The 14,611-nt window shown below is 35.0% G+C and overlaps 1 protein-coding gene across 2 annotated transcripts in view; it reads left to right on the top strand.

The window, feature by feature from the left end:
- Positions 1-4,442: 4,442 nt before the first annotated feature.
- Positions 4,443-14,611, top strand: part of SYT14 (synaptotagmin 14) — a 215,191-nt gene continuing 205,022 nt past the window's right edge. For both annotated transcript variants that reach the window (XM_017888322.1, XM_017888323.1), the window contains exon 1: positions 4,443-4,491. The gene's annotated coding sequence lies outside the window, so the exon portion shown is untranslated. The remainder of the gene's footprint in view (positions 4,492-14,611) is intronic.

The raw sequence follows: 14,611 nt of genomic DNA, 5'->3' as shown, positions 1-14,611 counted from the left end.
TTTAAAATTCCAGTTTCCAATGACACTCACATATATATTCATACACAAACACATGCACACAATCACAGCATACGTGTGTGCCCACACACATCTATTTTCTCTTGTACCCCTTATTCCAATTGTAGAGGATTATGCCAGTTTACGTTTTACTCCTACATGGGTTTGCCTGAGGGAAAAGATGGTAACTTTGACTAAGCTTGTCATTTTCTATCTTTTTCTCCTTTCCAGGTTGCTGAGATGATTATTTCAAAAGCAGTGCTGCTATTATCTCCAAGTATAGTTTTTATGCAGTTCTATTTAAATTACCTTAAAGGATTGGAAAACAATTTCATAACTTTCAGTTTTTTCATAAAATGAAGAAAATCAATATTTACTTTCCAAAATGCATTAAACATAATGTTCTTTTATTTTTTTCCCCTGACAATTAGCTAGTGACCTTGAACAACTTTAACTTTTGAGGTCTCCATTTATCTATAAAATTATGAACTAGACAAATGTGTTTCTGAGTTCTAGTGTCTTATGTTCTGTTGTCCCAGTCTTCATTTTCTTGAATTAAATTTGATGTGTGGAAAATTGTATTTATACAGGAGTTCATTTTGGGGGTGATTATTTTAGTGGAAGATTAATCTCTTTCCAAAGATACTGCCTAAGTGACTAAATAAGCATTCCCTCTTGTGCATTACACTGTTAAAAGCAGTAGAGCACTTTTTGGATTACCTGGATTACCACCACATCTAAATCAAGATATGTCTACAGTGTCTTTCTTGCCTCCTGCTTACAAATTTAACGTTTCTTTTGGAAACTTTTCGGATTTACTTTTCAAGACAAAATAAGACATAAAATTTGTACAAAGTTCAACTTATCTCTAACTGAAAAAGTATTTAAGCCTTTGACTTCCAAACAGACATATACATTAAAAAATTTACATTTAACCTAGAGAATGCATATTTTTTCCTTACACTCCTCCCAGTCTTAGGAAGGATTGGGGATAAAAGGAACACTAGGCTGGGCATGGTGGCTCACGCCTGTAATCCCAGCACTTTGGGAGGCCAAGGCAGGTGGATCATGAGGTCAAGAGATCGAGACCATCCTGGGCAACATAGCGAAATCCTGTCTCTACTTAAAATACAAAAATGAGGCACCATTTGCGCGTGCCTGTAGTCCCAGCTACTCGGGAGGCTGAGGCAGGAGAATTGCTTGAACCTGGGAGGCCGGAGGTTGCGGTGAGCCTGAGATGCGCCACTGCACACGCAGCCTGGTGACAGAGTGAGGCTCCCATCCTCAAAAAAAAAAAAAAAAAAAAAAAAGAACACTGATTCAGTTTCCAATAATGTAAATAAATTTATATGACTTTTTTGTATTTCTTCTTTTGTATTTTTAAAAGAGGGTTTTCTTGAATTTTATTTTATTGTCTGGAAAATTATGTATCCTTAGTATTTCTGTTCACTGTTCATTTTCGTAAGAATAGTGATTTCTTTTGAGTTCCACATGTACATCAGTGAAGTCTTATTTGTTGGTTAGAATTTAGGGGACAAATATCAGGAAAGGTCGTGCATAGTCTTATTTGCTTATTTGACTTTTGTGGGTACTTTGACAAATTTGGCAGCTAATTGACTGTAAATATGAAATATAGTGATTATTTGAGTAACTTAAAAAATTTATGAGGTTCTTTGATATAGATAAATTGAATGCTTTTAAAAGTGGGAATTGGCTTTCATTGTCATTCTGCAGTTTTGAGAAATATCTTAGAATGTAGTAGTTTTTATTGTTACTGTACATACTAAGCCTTGTAAAAATAATGCTGGTACAGTTAAGATTAGGTGTATGTGGTAAAACCTAATCAATTTATATTAAATACGTGGGAGAGTTTAGTTCTAATTACAGGCCTTAAAAGTACAGCGTTTTACATGAATTAGCTATGTAACTCAAACTAAGTTACGTGTGTAACTTCTAGAGAATAAGCCTTAACGTGCATGGAGAATATTTCTAAGTAACCTCTGCAAACATCATAGGCCTCAATATATTAATACATTATAATTATGTTATTTTTATTACATGACCCTTCTAGTGTTTCAAAATAGCTTTTGTTATAATTCGGTAAATAGCCAGTCATTGGACTAGCATCTCCTCAATTGGGAAGAACTGTAGCACGCAGGTATATTTCATTCTAGCCTTTCAGCAGGTAATCTGTGTTCACTGGTAATATTCCAATTAACACTCTATTTTTTGCACTGGGGTTTTGCTGAATAATTCCTTTATAACCCCATAGCTTTAAGTTAGGTGTTTCTTCTTGCAAAGCCTATCTTCCTGATAATCAGTGATTATTCTGTATTTTTAATAATAAAGAAGCAATACCATTGTTACAACCAAGTCAGAATGAAGATCTAACCTACTTTGGTGATAGAAATACTATTTTCTAGTTTTTTTAGCTTGCTTCTCAGACGACCTACTTTTTTTAGTGGATATCATGGTTTTTACTTCTCATGTTATTGCTGTAGGATATTTCTGTGTCTTATATCCAAGCTGTTTATAAAAGCTTCTGTGCTAAACTGAAATGATTAAATTATTTAATATTTTCATTATGGAAAGACTAAAAGTAATTCACAATAATTATAAGGTCATACATATACAGAACACTACAAAGTTTTATTCAGCTTACATTAAAGTGGTGACATGCTTCTGAGTGAAGGAAATATATCTATATAGTAGTAACTAATAGATAAAATTACTGTTATAATAGAATATTCAAAGTATGTGTTTATGGGGTGCAGTGTGATGTTTTGATATATGTATACATTGTGGAATGATTAAATCAAGCTAATTAACGTATCAGTCACTTTGCCTTTTTTGTAGTGAGAACATTTAAGGTCTATTCTTTTAGAAATTTTGACATATACAACACATTATTAATGACTGTAGTGACCATGCTCTGCGGTAGATTTCTAGAACTCCTCGTCTATCTGAAACTTTGTGCCCTTTACAGTATCTCCCCATTTCCTATCCTGCTCCTCTCCATTCCCTTCTTTTCTCCCACCTCTGGTAACTACCATTCTACTCTACATCTGTGAATTTGACTTTTGTAGATTCCACATACAAGTGATATCATGCAGTATTTGTCCTTCCGTGTCTGCTTTCTTTCACTTGGCATAATGTCCTCCGGGTTCATCCATATTGTTGCATATGACAGAATTTCCTTGTTTTTTTAGACTGCATAGTATTCCACCACATATATTTACCACATTTTCTTTATCTATTTCCACCATTTGCCATTATCTTCTAAAGTTAAACGTACATTTGCCACATAAACCCAGCTGTTCTCCTCGAAATACATTTAGAAGAAACGCACGCACAGCATGCATGTGGGAAACAGAGACATGTATTATATAAAAAGGTTCATAGCAAAATGAGTCATAGCAAACCCAAATCAATTCAAATGTTTATGAATGGTAGAATTGAAATTTTTACGTATGTATGCATGAATATATGTATATATATGTATATTTATACACAATGGAATTATATACAGAAATGAAAAGGAATGAGCCATAACTACAAGCAATAAAATAGTTTGATCTTACAAACCTAATGTTGAAAGAAGTAGGACTCAAAAATGCCCACTTAACAATTCCACTTGTATAAATTTTCTAAGCAGACAAAACCAAGCTGTGGTGATAGCACTCAGAAGATTAGGTACTTCTGAGGCACAAAGTAGTGCCTAGGAAGGTGAGTTAAAGGGGCTCCTGGAATGCCAGCAAAGTTCTGGTTCTTGACTTGGTTTGTAGCAACTCAGGTGCTTACTTTGTGATAATTACATGAACGTTTTATACATTTGTGCACTTTTCTGTATTTTTGGTTTTTGACCCAATAAGTAGAGATTTTTTAAAAAAGAAACATTACAAAAGACTCTTTCCAAAAAAGAATAATCAAAGTAATTTTAAAGTTAAATTTGTTTTTATCCTCATGCTATTAAATTTGTTTTACAAATTTATAATAGTGGGTTGTTGGAGAATATATAATATGAGCATATGTGATAAAATATAAATAGTAACTTTACAGGATTGGATTGACCTTTCACTAACTTACTTGTGTATGTTAAGGCTCAGATACAAAAGTGGGTCCTCTCTTACAGTCTTTCCTTCTAGACGATGTGAAGAGATGCTTGGGAAATGGTGATGTGATTTCTGCAGTTGAGAAGCTTGCCATTCAGAATCACATACTTGAATGAAGTGTCTTTATTACGAGACTTCCTAAGACCTAATTTCTGGGTTGTTCCAGAAAATTCTGTTATCAGGCTATCATATTCATTTAGTTAACTATAAAGAGAAGAGTTAGGGAAACTTTTTCTGAGGTTACTTTTAGGTGCTAATTTAAAATGATTCTTTGTAACAGTCAAATTCACACTACTTTCTTTGTTCTTAACTTCCCATAAACTTTTTTTAACAGGTGGAGAGAGAACCTGTGGAGTACATGAACTTATCTGTATTAGAAAAGGTAAGTCACTGCTCTGCATGGCTATTTAAATACTAACTGAATACTTTCAAAGTGTATAATAGATTTTGGTAGGATGGCGTATAATTTGTATTTATAAAGTGTAAATTTATAGTAAATATTAACATTTGTCTTATAGACTTAAGCATTCATAAAGTGCATATTACTTATTATGTGATTATTGAGAGTTGTTGCTTTATATTTAGTTTTGATGGGCTGATAGAGCCTGCCTGGTTTCTAGCATATTAGTTATTAGACATGGTGAAGAGGCAAAGAATGGAGGGTTTGATTTTTGTTCCCTTTCAGAATCTGGAATCTGAGTGCATGCTGATCTCCCATTGACTTCTGTTCTATTACTGTACCCCATCAGAGAGATGTGAGGACTTGGTTGAAATTCAAATCGGGAACATATCCAAAGACCACAACATCCTTTGACACCAACAACTGTCTATGCTTCCTTAGAAGGAGCCACCTGACAACTGGGTGGTTCAACAAAGTGGCCCCAGGAAAGGTAATTCAGTTACTAGGTGGGAGGCAAGGAATCAGGTATTCTCTAGATTTGGAAGAATCAGGAGAACCTTGGGAGTCCTCACAACTCCTTATAAGTAATCACAAATCTGTGAAATGGTATGAAGAAAAGATATTCCTGGGGAGGTCAGGGGAAGAAATCCTCATAAATTTACTACTCTTGTCTCTTTTTAAACTTGGGGCACTTTCTTTTCTTGCATCTCTCTTCAAACTCACTTGGCCCTCCTGAGTCTAGCCAACTAACAGCATTCCTCCCATCCCTAATATTTCACTTTAAGGAATTTTGGAGCAGTGTCATTATTTGACACTCATACCTGGGTATTAGAGGCGTGGCAGGAAAATGTCAGCATATTTTCAGTAAGTCTTTAACAGCTCTGAAAAGCTTCAACTTCTTTAGACTTTAAAACATTTTAATCCTTTTAGGTGAATTTATGTCACTATTAGTGACATGGTTATACTAGTTATCTGTGAGTCATTGCATGCAGTTGCTGTTCATTTAAAATCTTCTTTCTTTATTAAAATACAGTTTTTCTGTATACCTTTCCTCTGGTACCATAAAGGAGGAAATTGAAGTCAGTTTCGTGAAATCTCAAATTTAGGATTGTGATTCTCATGCTATAACCATTGTTGATTTGTGCTTCTTACCTAAAGTGGAGGTAGGGGATAGACAAATTTATGCATTGTTTTATTTCTCCACATAAACATTTGTAGTCTTCTGCTATTTATATAAATCCAGAATTACTAAAAATGTTTAAAATAATTTTATAGTTATTATCCAGTCCCACTAAAACTTTTTAAAACTTTTAATTTGATGGGATAGCAAAAGACAGTAAAGATCAGTTGGAATCAAAAGCTATTAAAGGTGTGGTCAGGTGAAAAGAGAATCAAGACAAGAATAGAGACAGCTAGAAGTAAGAAAATGAAAAGGTTTAGAGGGTCTTTTGTGGCTACAAAGGGAACAGAAAGCTACAATGGAGAAAATTAGATAAGGATAGAGGATAGTGTGAATATATCTTTTTTTCTCATGGCTTTTTTTGTTGTTGTTCTTTATTGCTGTCTCTATTCCTTTTCAGGTAGTTCTCAAAGTATGCTTTGCCCAGATTTCTCTATATTAGTCTAGCTTTTTCGCTGTCTTCCATTATCTATAGAAATTTAATTCTGCATTTAAAAAATTTATTCACACCATAGCCATGACATGGAAAAATATCTGAATCTCTGTTTATCCTCTCAACATTCAGTACAGTAAATTTTCATAAGTATTTGAATATTTTAGAATTAATGCTCTGGGCTAAAGCTTTTGCATTTTATGCTAGACTTCCATAGAGTAGATCGTATGAAAGTTGTGAAGAGTAATTATAATTAGTATCAATGATTATTCTAATGAAATGACATCTCTGACATCACAACCTCCTTTTTTCTTTTTCTTTTCCTTTTTTTTTTTAAAGACAGATTTTTCACTCTGTCTCCCAGGCTGGAATGCAGTGGTATGATCTTGGCCCACTGCACCCTCTGCCTCCTGGGTTCAAGCTATTCTCATGCCTCAGCCTCCCAAGTAGCTGGGATTACAGGTGTACGCCCCCATGCCCGGCTAATTTTTCTATTTTTAGTAGAGATGGGGTTTCACCATGTTGGCCAGGCTGGTCTTGAACTCGTGACCTCAAATGATCTGCCCACCTCGGCCTCCCCAAATTCTGGGATTACCGGTGTGAGCCACTGCGTTCGGCCAGACATCACAACTTCTTTTTACCTCTTTGGCTGTTTCTGTCTCTTTTGCTAGCCTCTCTCCCCATCAGACTTCTGATTATATCATATACCAGGGGTTTGGTCCTGGGCTTACTTCATTTTTCCATCTTTTACTCTGTTTGATTTTATCTAGTTCTGTTGCTTTAAATGCCACATAAATTTGTAAATCCAGCTCTTGGCTGTCTGAGCTCCCTCATCTTTTATCAAATGAGTTACTTGATATTTCTATCTGGATGTCTGTTATAATAACAACTTGACACGTTTAAAATGCAAGTCTTGATTTTCTTACCTGAGCCTATACCTTCCTCAGTTTTCTCCATCTCAGCTAATAAATAGCACTGTCTACCCAGTTACTCAGCTCCTAACTTAGGAATCATCCTATATTTCCCTCATTATTATTGTCCACATTTAATTTATTAGTAAGTTCAATCAGTTCTACCTGCAAAGTATATTTTTTAATCTATCCTCTTTTTTTTCATCCTGCTGCTGTCATTGTAGTCTGGTTCTCTGTCTTTTTTTGCCTAGATCACTGTCATAGTTTTCTAACTGGTTTCCCTACTTGCATTTTTATCTCCTTTCAGTAAGTATTAGTGATTTTCAAAAATGTAAATCAGGGCAACCACTTTGCTTGTTGAAATTTTCTGTGGATTGTTATTATACCTTAAATAAAAGTATCTTACCCTGATCTACAAAGACATTATAGTATCAACTCGGAGCCCAAAATGTCATCTGAATATCATCAGTTCAAAAGTCTCATTATCTAAATCACTTACATTATGTATGGGTGAGACTCTGGGTGTAATCCATTGTGCTTCAAAATTCCTTTCTATCTTTGGACCTGTGAAAATAGAAACCAACTTACCCTCCCATGCGTTTCTTCAAATCTCATTTCCCTAAGTTGTATTTCAATTTTGATTAAGTCAGTTTTCAGAACTTACTTTTTTATGATCAATATTGTTTGCAGTAAAGCCATATTATATCATAATTATATTTCCCTTTTATGTAGTTTTCATCTTAAAAATATCCCTTCTTTCAAATTGTAAGCACCTGTCTCAACTCCTCATTAACCATGGTTCAGAATCCACTCTGATTTCTCTGTCATTCTTATTTTTCTTCTGCTACCACTCTTCCCCGTGTTGAAGTATACATCTTCTATATCATATATCCCTATAGAAGATTTTTCTGCTTCCCTAGGAAATAGTCAACATGTTGTATTACTCAAGGTACTGTTAGCTGCTGCGCCAAACAAACCCCAAACAAATAATGACTCAAACAGGATAGAGGTTTATTTCTCTCTCGTGAAGTTTATATCAGGTATTTCTAGTTGCCACAGAGCACTCCTTCAGCAGTGATTCAGGGATCCAGGATCCTAGTTTGTGGCTCTGGCACATGGCTTTGGAGGCGAGTGTGTTCATCTTCATTAAGCAGGGAGTGTGTGGAGAAAAAAAGGGGAAAGGAAGATGGTGTGTAGGAGGTTTTTGTGGGATAGGCCTGGAAGCAAAGTACATTCCTTAAGATTCCCATGTCAATAATTCAGTCACAGGGCTACATCTATAGTAACTTCAAAACAGGCTGGGAAATGTTAGTGAGTCAGTGAGCCCAAGAAGTACAGCAACCTATATTCTGCCGTTTATCAATTAATCTACCCTAATATACTTGCCATAGTCTTACATGCTCTATATATGCTAATGGTGACCATGTGGATAAATTTCTTCTAGAGGTAGGTATATAACTTAAAGGTGTGACTTCAGTGAGAAAATTTAAGGCTAAGTAGAAGGGGAGATTAATATGGAAAGATGTAATAGGGTTGTTTCGTTTTGTTGTATTTTGTTTTGGAAGGGAAGGGATTGTGAATCCTCTGATTTTGTGATTGTCTTTTGTCTCTTAGGATCCTACCCCCTTTTTTTTCATTTCCCCTTCACCACCCAGTTGCTGAAGGGCCTTTTCCCTTCTGCCTTTTTTCCTCCTGCAGAAGCTATGTACAAAGACTGCCTAACTACCCCGTTAAGTTATGCTCGAAAGTAACTTATGCTAAGTTATGCTGAAAGTAACTCACATGTACTTTTAGAGTTCCTTGCCTGTAGGCTGTGCTGTCATCTACTCAGTTTTGTTACTGCTCCTGTTAGTATTTTCAGATTTAACATGGACTTTCCTTTCTAACTTTAGCTCCCCATTGCTGTCTTCTTTCTTCTGTCTTCCTGATAGTTTTTCTCTTCCTTTGTCTACACCAAAACCTTTCTGTTTTGTTTCGGTGGGGTGGGATCGTGAGAGATTGCACCTTATGATTTGGTAAGTTTTCTGTTTTTACTCGCATTTATTTTGAGATATTAGCATTCTCTGTATTCAGATGATTCTGAGGATATAGTTTTTATGTAGCATATGTATATATATATATATTTGAGACAGAGTCTTGCTCTTGTCACCCAGGCTGGAGTGCAATGGCGCGATCTCGGCTTACTGCAATCTCCACCTCCTGGGTTCAGGCGATTCTCCTGCCTCAGCCTCCCAAGCAACTGGGATTACAGGCATGCACCACCATGCCCGTCTAATTTTTGTACTGGTAGTAGAGACTGGGTTTCACCATGTTAGCCAGGCTTGTCTTGAACTCCTTACCTCAGGTGGTCCACCCACTTCAGCCTCCCAACGTGCTGGGATTGCAGGCGTGAGCCACCCCTCCCAGCCTGTAGATTTACTTTTTCTTTCTTGTTTTGTACAGTTTGGGGGAGGTAAAACTGGGAGGCATGGAATTAGGCAGATTCCATTTTTTTTCAAATACTCAGAAGTGTCTATGGTGTGTTCATGAACAAAAATTTTAATGTTAATTTAGTCTAACTTCTTAATATTTTTTCTTTTCATTCTTTTCTCTTTCTCCCCCTCCTTCCTTCTTTCTCTCTGTCTTTCTAGTGCTTTTTGAGATGTTGTGGGGAAATCCTTCCTTACCCCTAAGATGATAGCAATTGTGTTACTTTAAGAGGTTTAGTCTTGCTTTTTATATTTATGTTATTAATCCATCTGAAATTGATTTTTATATGGTTAAGAACCTAATTTTATTTTTTAATGGTTAAGTAGTAGTTCCAGCACAATTTACTAAGTATTCCAAAGATTTCCCACTGATCTGCAGTGCCACCTCTGCTACCTCTGTTGAGTTTTTATCAAGTTGGTCTATTTCTGTTCTGTTAATCAGTTTACCTATTCCCTAACAGTACGTCACTATCTTAATTATTAAAGTGTTGTGATTCTTGTTATCTAGTAGTACAAATTCTTCTTACTTTTCTTCTTCAGTAATGTAATAACTATTTCTGGGCCTTTGATTTTCCATATAAAGTTTAGAATCAGCTTGTCAAGTTCTTTAAAAAGCCTTTTTGGAATTTTAATAGGGATTACATTGAATCTCTAGATCTATGTGGAGATTATATCTTTAAAATACTGAAATTTCTTATTCTTGAACATGGTGTATCTTTGCATTTGTTTAATATCTTTCAGTAAGGTTTTGAAAATTCATCTATAATGATCTTGCATTTTTTTAGATTTATGTTTAGATATCTTATATTTTTTGTTGCTATAGTAAATGAAATTTGTTAATAAAAATATAATTAACTTTTCTAAATTAGTGTTATATGTCGCCATATTGCTAGACTATTTAACTGTTTCCATAGATATTTTGGGTTTTCTTAGTAGACATATCATCTGGAAATAATAACAGTTTTTTAATCTTTTCTAGTTATACTTTTTATTTCTTTGGCAACTTCTTCGGGAAAATAAACAAAATAGAACTAAAAGGATACTCTACAATCCTCTACTGCTGTGACTATATGTCCATGGATCTTAAAAAAAATGGACAATAACAAGTGTTGGCAAGGATGTGGAGGAATTGAAACTCCCATCTATTGCTGGGAATGTAAAATGGTATAGCAACATTAGAAAACAATTACGAAGTTCCTAAAAAAAAAAAAAAAAAAAAAAGAGACATGGAGTTACCATATAACCCAGGCCTATACCCAAGAAAATTGAAAACATATGTTTATACAAAAATTTGTAGATGAATATTCATAGCAAGGTTATTCTTTTTTGTAATTTTTTTTTCTCGAGATGGAGTCTCGCTTTATTGCCCAGGCTGGACTGCAGTGGCATGATCTCAGTTCACTGCAACCTCCGCCTCCTGGGTTCAAGCGATTCTCATGCCTCAGCCTCCTGAGTAGCTGGTACTATAGGTGTGTGCCACCACACCCAGCTAATATTTTGTATTTTTAGTAGCGACGGGCTTTCACCACATTGGCCAGGCTGGTCTCGATCGCTTGATCTCATGATCCTCCTGCCTTGGCCTCCCAAAGTACTGAGATTACAGGCATGAGCCACCACACCCGGCCTAGCAACTGTATTCTTAATAGCCAAAAAGAAAGGGAAACAACCTAAATATCTATCAACTGATGAATGAATTAAATAAATGTGGCATATTGGCACAATGGAATATTATTCATTCACCAGAAGAAATGAATTATTGATACAAGCTACAACATTGATGAACCTTGCAAACAGTGAAAGAAACCAGACACAGAAAGCCACATATCATATATATAGGCTTTCATTCATATGAAATGTCCAGAATAGACAAATCTATAGAGACAGAATATAGATTAGTAGTTGCCAGGGCTAGGGGAGGGGAGAATAGGGAGCTACTACTAATAGGTATGGGTTTTTCTGGGGAGTGATGAAAATATATTCTGAAATTAGATAGTGATTGCACAACTCTATGAATATATTACAGAACACTGAATTATGCACTTTGGTGAATTTTGTGGCATATGTGTTTTATCTCAATAAAAAAAAAAATCTGCTTACATAGCGTGTTTTATTCTTACCAGCTCCTCTTTTTATGCAAAAGTTTCCATTACCTGAAATTCTATTCCTTTGATATTTACTACTTCAGATTTTTTATGTCTTTATGAACCTAAATTAAAATAATGATATGCCTGAGACAGGTGAATGTATATACTAATGTATGTTAATATGTTCAAGTCATATTAACCTGGAGGGTGGTTTGTAGTTTTATGGCACAGGACTCTCTATTGTCCTGGCCTGTTAGTATTTTTATATACTAAATCTATATGGCATTACTTTATTGGATATTCACAAATCAAATGTAATATCCCAATATGAATGACAATCTGTTTTTGGAAATTGTAGAAAAAAGTCTCTGTAGTGGTTAGAGAATAGGAGATGATCAGTGGTTAATTTTGTTTTTTCAATTTAGGAAAATAAATTTATGCCTTTTTTTAAACATTGAAAATAAAATTACTTTACTGAATCAATTGGGAACATGTATAGAATATTTAAATTTATTACCTTCAATGTTTTTCCTTGACTAGAAGGAAGTCACTTATTTAAACCACTAAAATATAAGTATCTGAGCATACTTGAGAAATAGTAGCAAAAAACAACTTTCCAGTCTTTTCTCCCATTTGAATCAAAGACTGTCTTGAAGCTAGGTTGGCCACGTGGTTTTTTGAATGCTGCTCATCACTAGTCTAAGTGGCCTTTACAATTTCTTTCAAATATGATCCGAAATAATAACTTAAACCTCATCAGTTAACATCTTAAAGTGAGTAGTTGTAACTCATCTGAGGGCAAAGCCTTGTATGATTGTTGACATAGGATGTGCATGGTAGTGGTAGTTTACAAATTATGGGGCTACAATAGATATCCTATATCTGTTCAGTTCTGATAGTTTCTTGTCCTAATACACAACTGTTTTAGAATGATACACTTATAAGAGAGTACAAGGTGTGAGAGATGAAAATTTGGAGACAATAGGTAGATTACAGTTACTAGAGCTGGGGGAGAGGCTGAACTTGGTGCTGCTTTTTCAAACCTCTGGCAGTCAAGGGAATGTTTCTGCATGTGCTATCCTTTTCCTTTGAGTTGGCTGATGTCGCTTTGTGGACAAATGGAAATCCAGTTAGGTGTTTATATTTTACTGTCTACAGCCTTGGATTCTCCCTTTTTGCTGGGTAGACAGATTTATTGTTTCTTTCTCTTTCCCCTGAAGTGCATCGTGGGCTCTTCCCTCTTTTGGTGGTGTTTTAGTTATTTCTTTTGGGAATATAGTAGTAAAGTGTCTAAACTGTAGGTGACAATTTTTCATGTAGAATTTGTGAAGGTGTAGAGCTATATTCTGACTTTTTGGGGGCTGGGATAGGTACAGATTTCTTGCTTAGTGACCAAACTTGACTTTCAAGCCTTTTATAGTTCTAATTGTCCAGAGTAGTAGAACAATAAAGTAACTTTTCTTTTTTCGTGCGTTTATTAGAGCTAGTATTTAGTAGAAAGAGAACATGATTATGAAATAAAGAGATATGGGTTAAATTTCCCAATTTGCTTCATCCAGGCTGGGTAACTAAAGTCATTAAATTCTTTGAGTCTCAGTTTCCCCCTCTGTAAAATGGTAACATTATTAAGGCTATCTGTACTAATCTCACAAGGCTTCTGTGAGGATCAAGTGAAGTAAAGTGTATGAAACCCTTTGTAGTCAGTAAATTGGTATGTACATATTATTATTACCTTGCTGAAGAAGGTAGGGACAGTCTTGGAACTTGTAGACTCTTATTGGAGATGAATGAATTTTTTTGTATGAATTCTGGAAGGCATGACCCGATTGTTTCATTGTTTATTCTTTCAGTGGTTTGACACTCAGAACTTTGAATTTATGAGACCTACCTACTGAGTCACTAATGTTAGCCTTCTAAAATGTTTCAATAATTCATTTAATAGTGGCATATGTCTGTAGGAAACAGTTTGCTGATCTCTGAACAAGGAAGTGGCTCCTAGTATGAAAAATTCTGACCACGAATCTTTGGATGTTGGCATATAAGCAGACCTCCATCTTCAGTTTCTATGCAAATCCAGTAAAATAATTTTTCTCCTATTGTTGGATCAACATGCAAATGAGAAATTCTAAAAATTATATAAAATTGTAATTGTCTTTTCTTTGTTTCTTTCTTGTGACTAAACAGTATGTAATGAATAAATTACTCTTTTTCTCAGTGTATAATTTAGTTTTCATTATTCTAAAAAATATCTAGTCATAATATAATTCTTTTATTTATGCCATTTTCATTTTTTCTGGTTCTTAGGGTAGATATGTTTCCTTTTGATATATAGTTCAGTGACCTACTGTTAAGAGATATTCTTGAATTGAAGAGGCCAATAGATTTTTGTAACTGCCCTGTTGTACATTTTAAGCTTTTTTTTTTAACCTGGTGCAAGAAATTTCAATTAGGTTGTGAATTTATAGAGCCTCAGTAGTAGCAGGGAATAGGGCTTTAGCTACTATAATTAAAATGACAGTTTCATTTACAATTTAATAGAAGGTGGAGATCATGGAGCTGTATTTTCTTTGATTCATTCTCGGCTTCTTTGAACTTCTTAATGAGAGGTTTATGTGCACCCAGAGGCAGGGAGCCTACCACATTGATTCATGCTTGTTATTTTTAGTTTTATGTTCCAAATTCAGGCTGCCATAAATTAACATATACACTAAGAGTAAAGCAGACCCCCACTCTTTGAAGGGGAATGAAGTTCAAGAGATAAGGGGAAACGTTTTATTATGGAGGTCATAGGAGTACAAGAATCTAGAGTAATCCAAATAAAAATGGAGAGCAAATGGGTGATGAAGGCTATGAGAACCCATCCTGTGCCTCACTAAGTTCTACTTTTCTCTGAAATACCCATCTAAAAGTGTCATTTTCTTCTTCCTTTATTTCTTTCTGTAATGGCTGTATGAGTTGGAGTTTTATGAGTGTAAAACTAAGGTGTTTACAGAATGATGTCTGTGTACCAACTTCAGAAATGTAAA

Source organism: Rhinopithecus bieti, unplaced genomic scaffold, assembly GCF_001698545.2.
Source record: "Rhinopithecus bieti isolate Rb0 unplaced genomic scaffold, ASM169854v2 scaffold_15813, whole genome shotgun sequence".
NCBI classification, from domain to species: domain Eukaryota; kingdom Metazoa; phylum Chordata; class Mammalia; order Primates; family Cercopithecidae; genus Rhinopithecus; species Rhinopithecus bieti.
The sequence above is the reverse complement of the archived record's forward strand: the minus strand, read 5'-3'. Positions and strand labels throughout refer to the sequence as shown.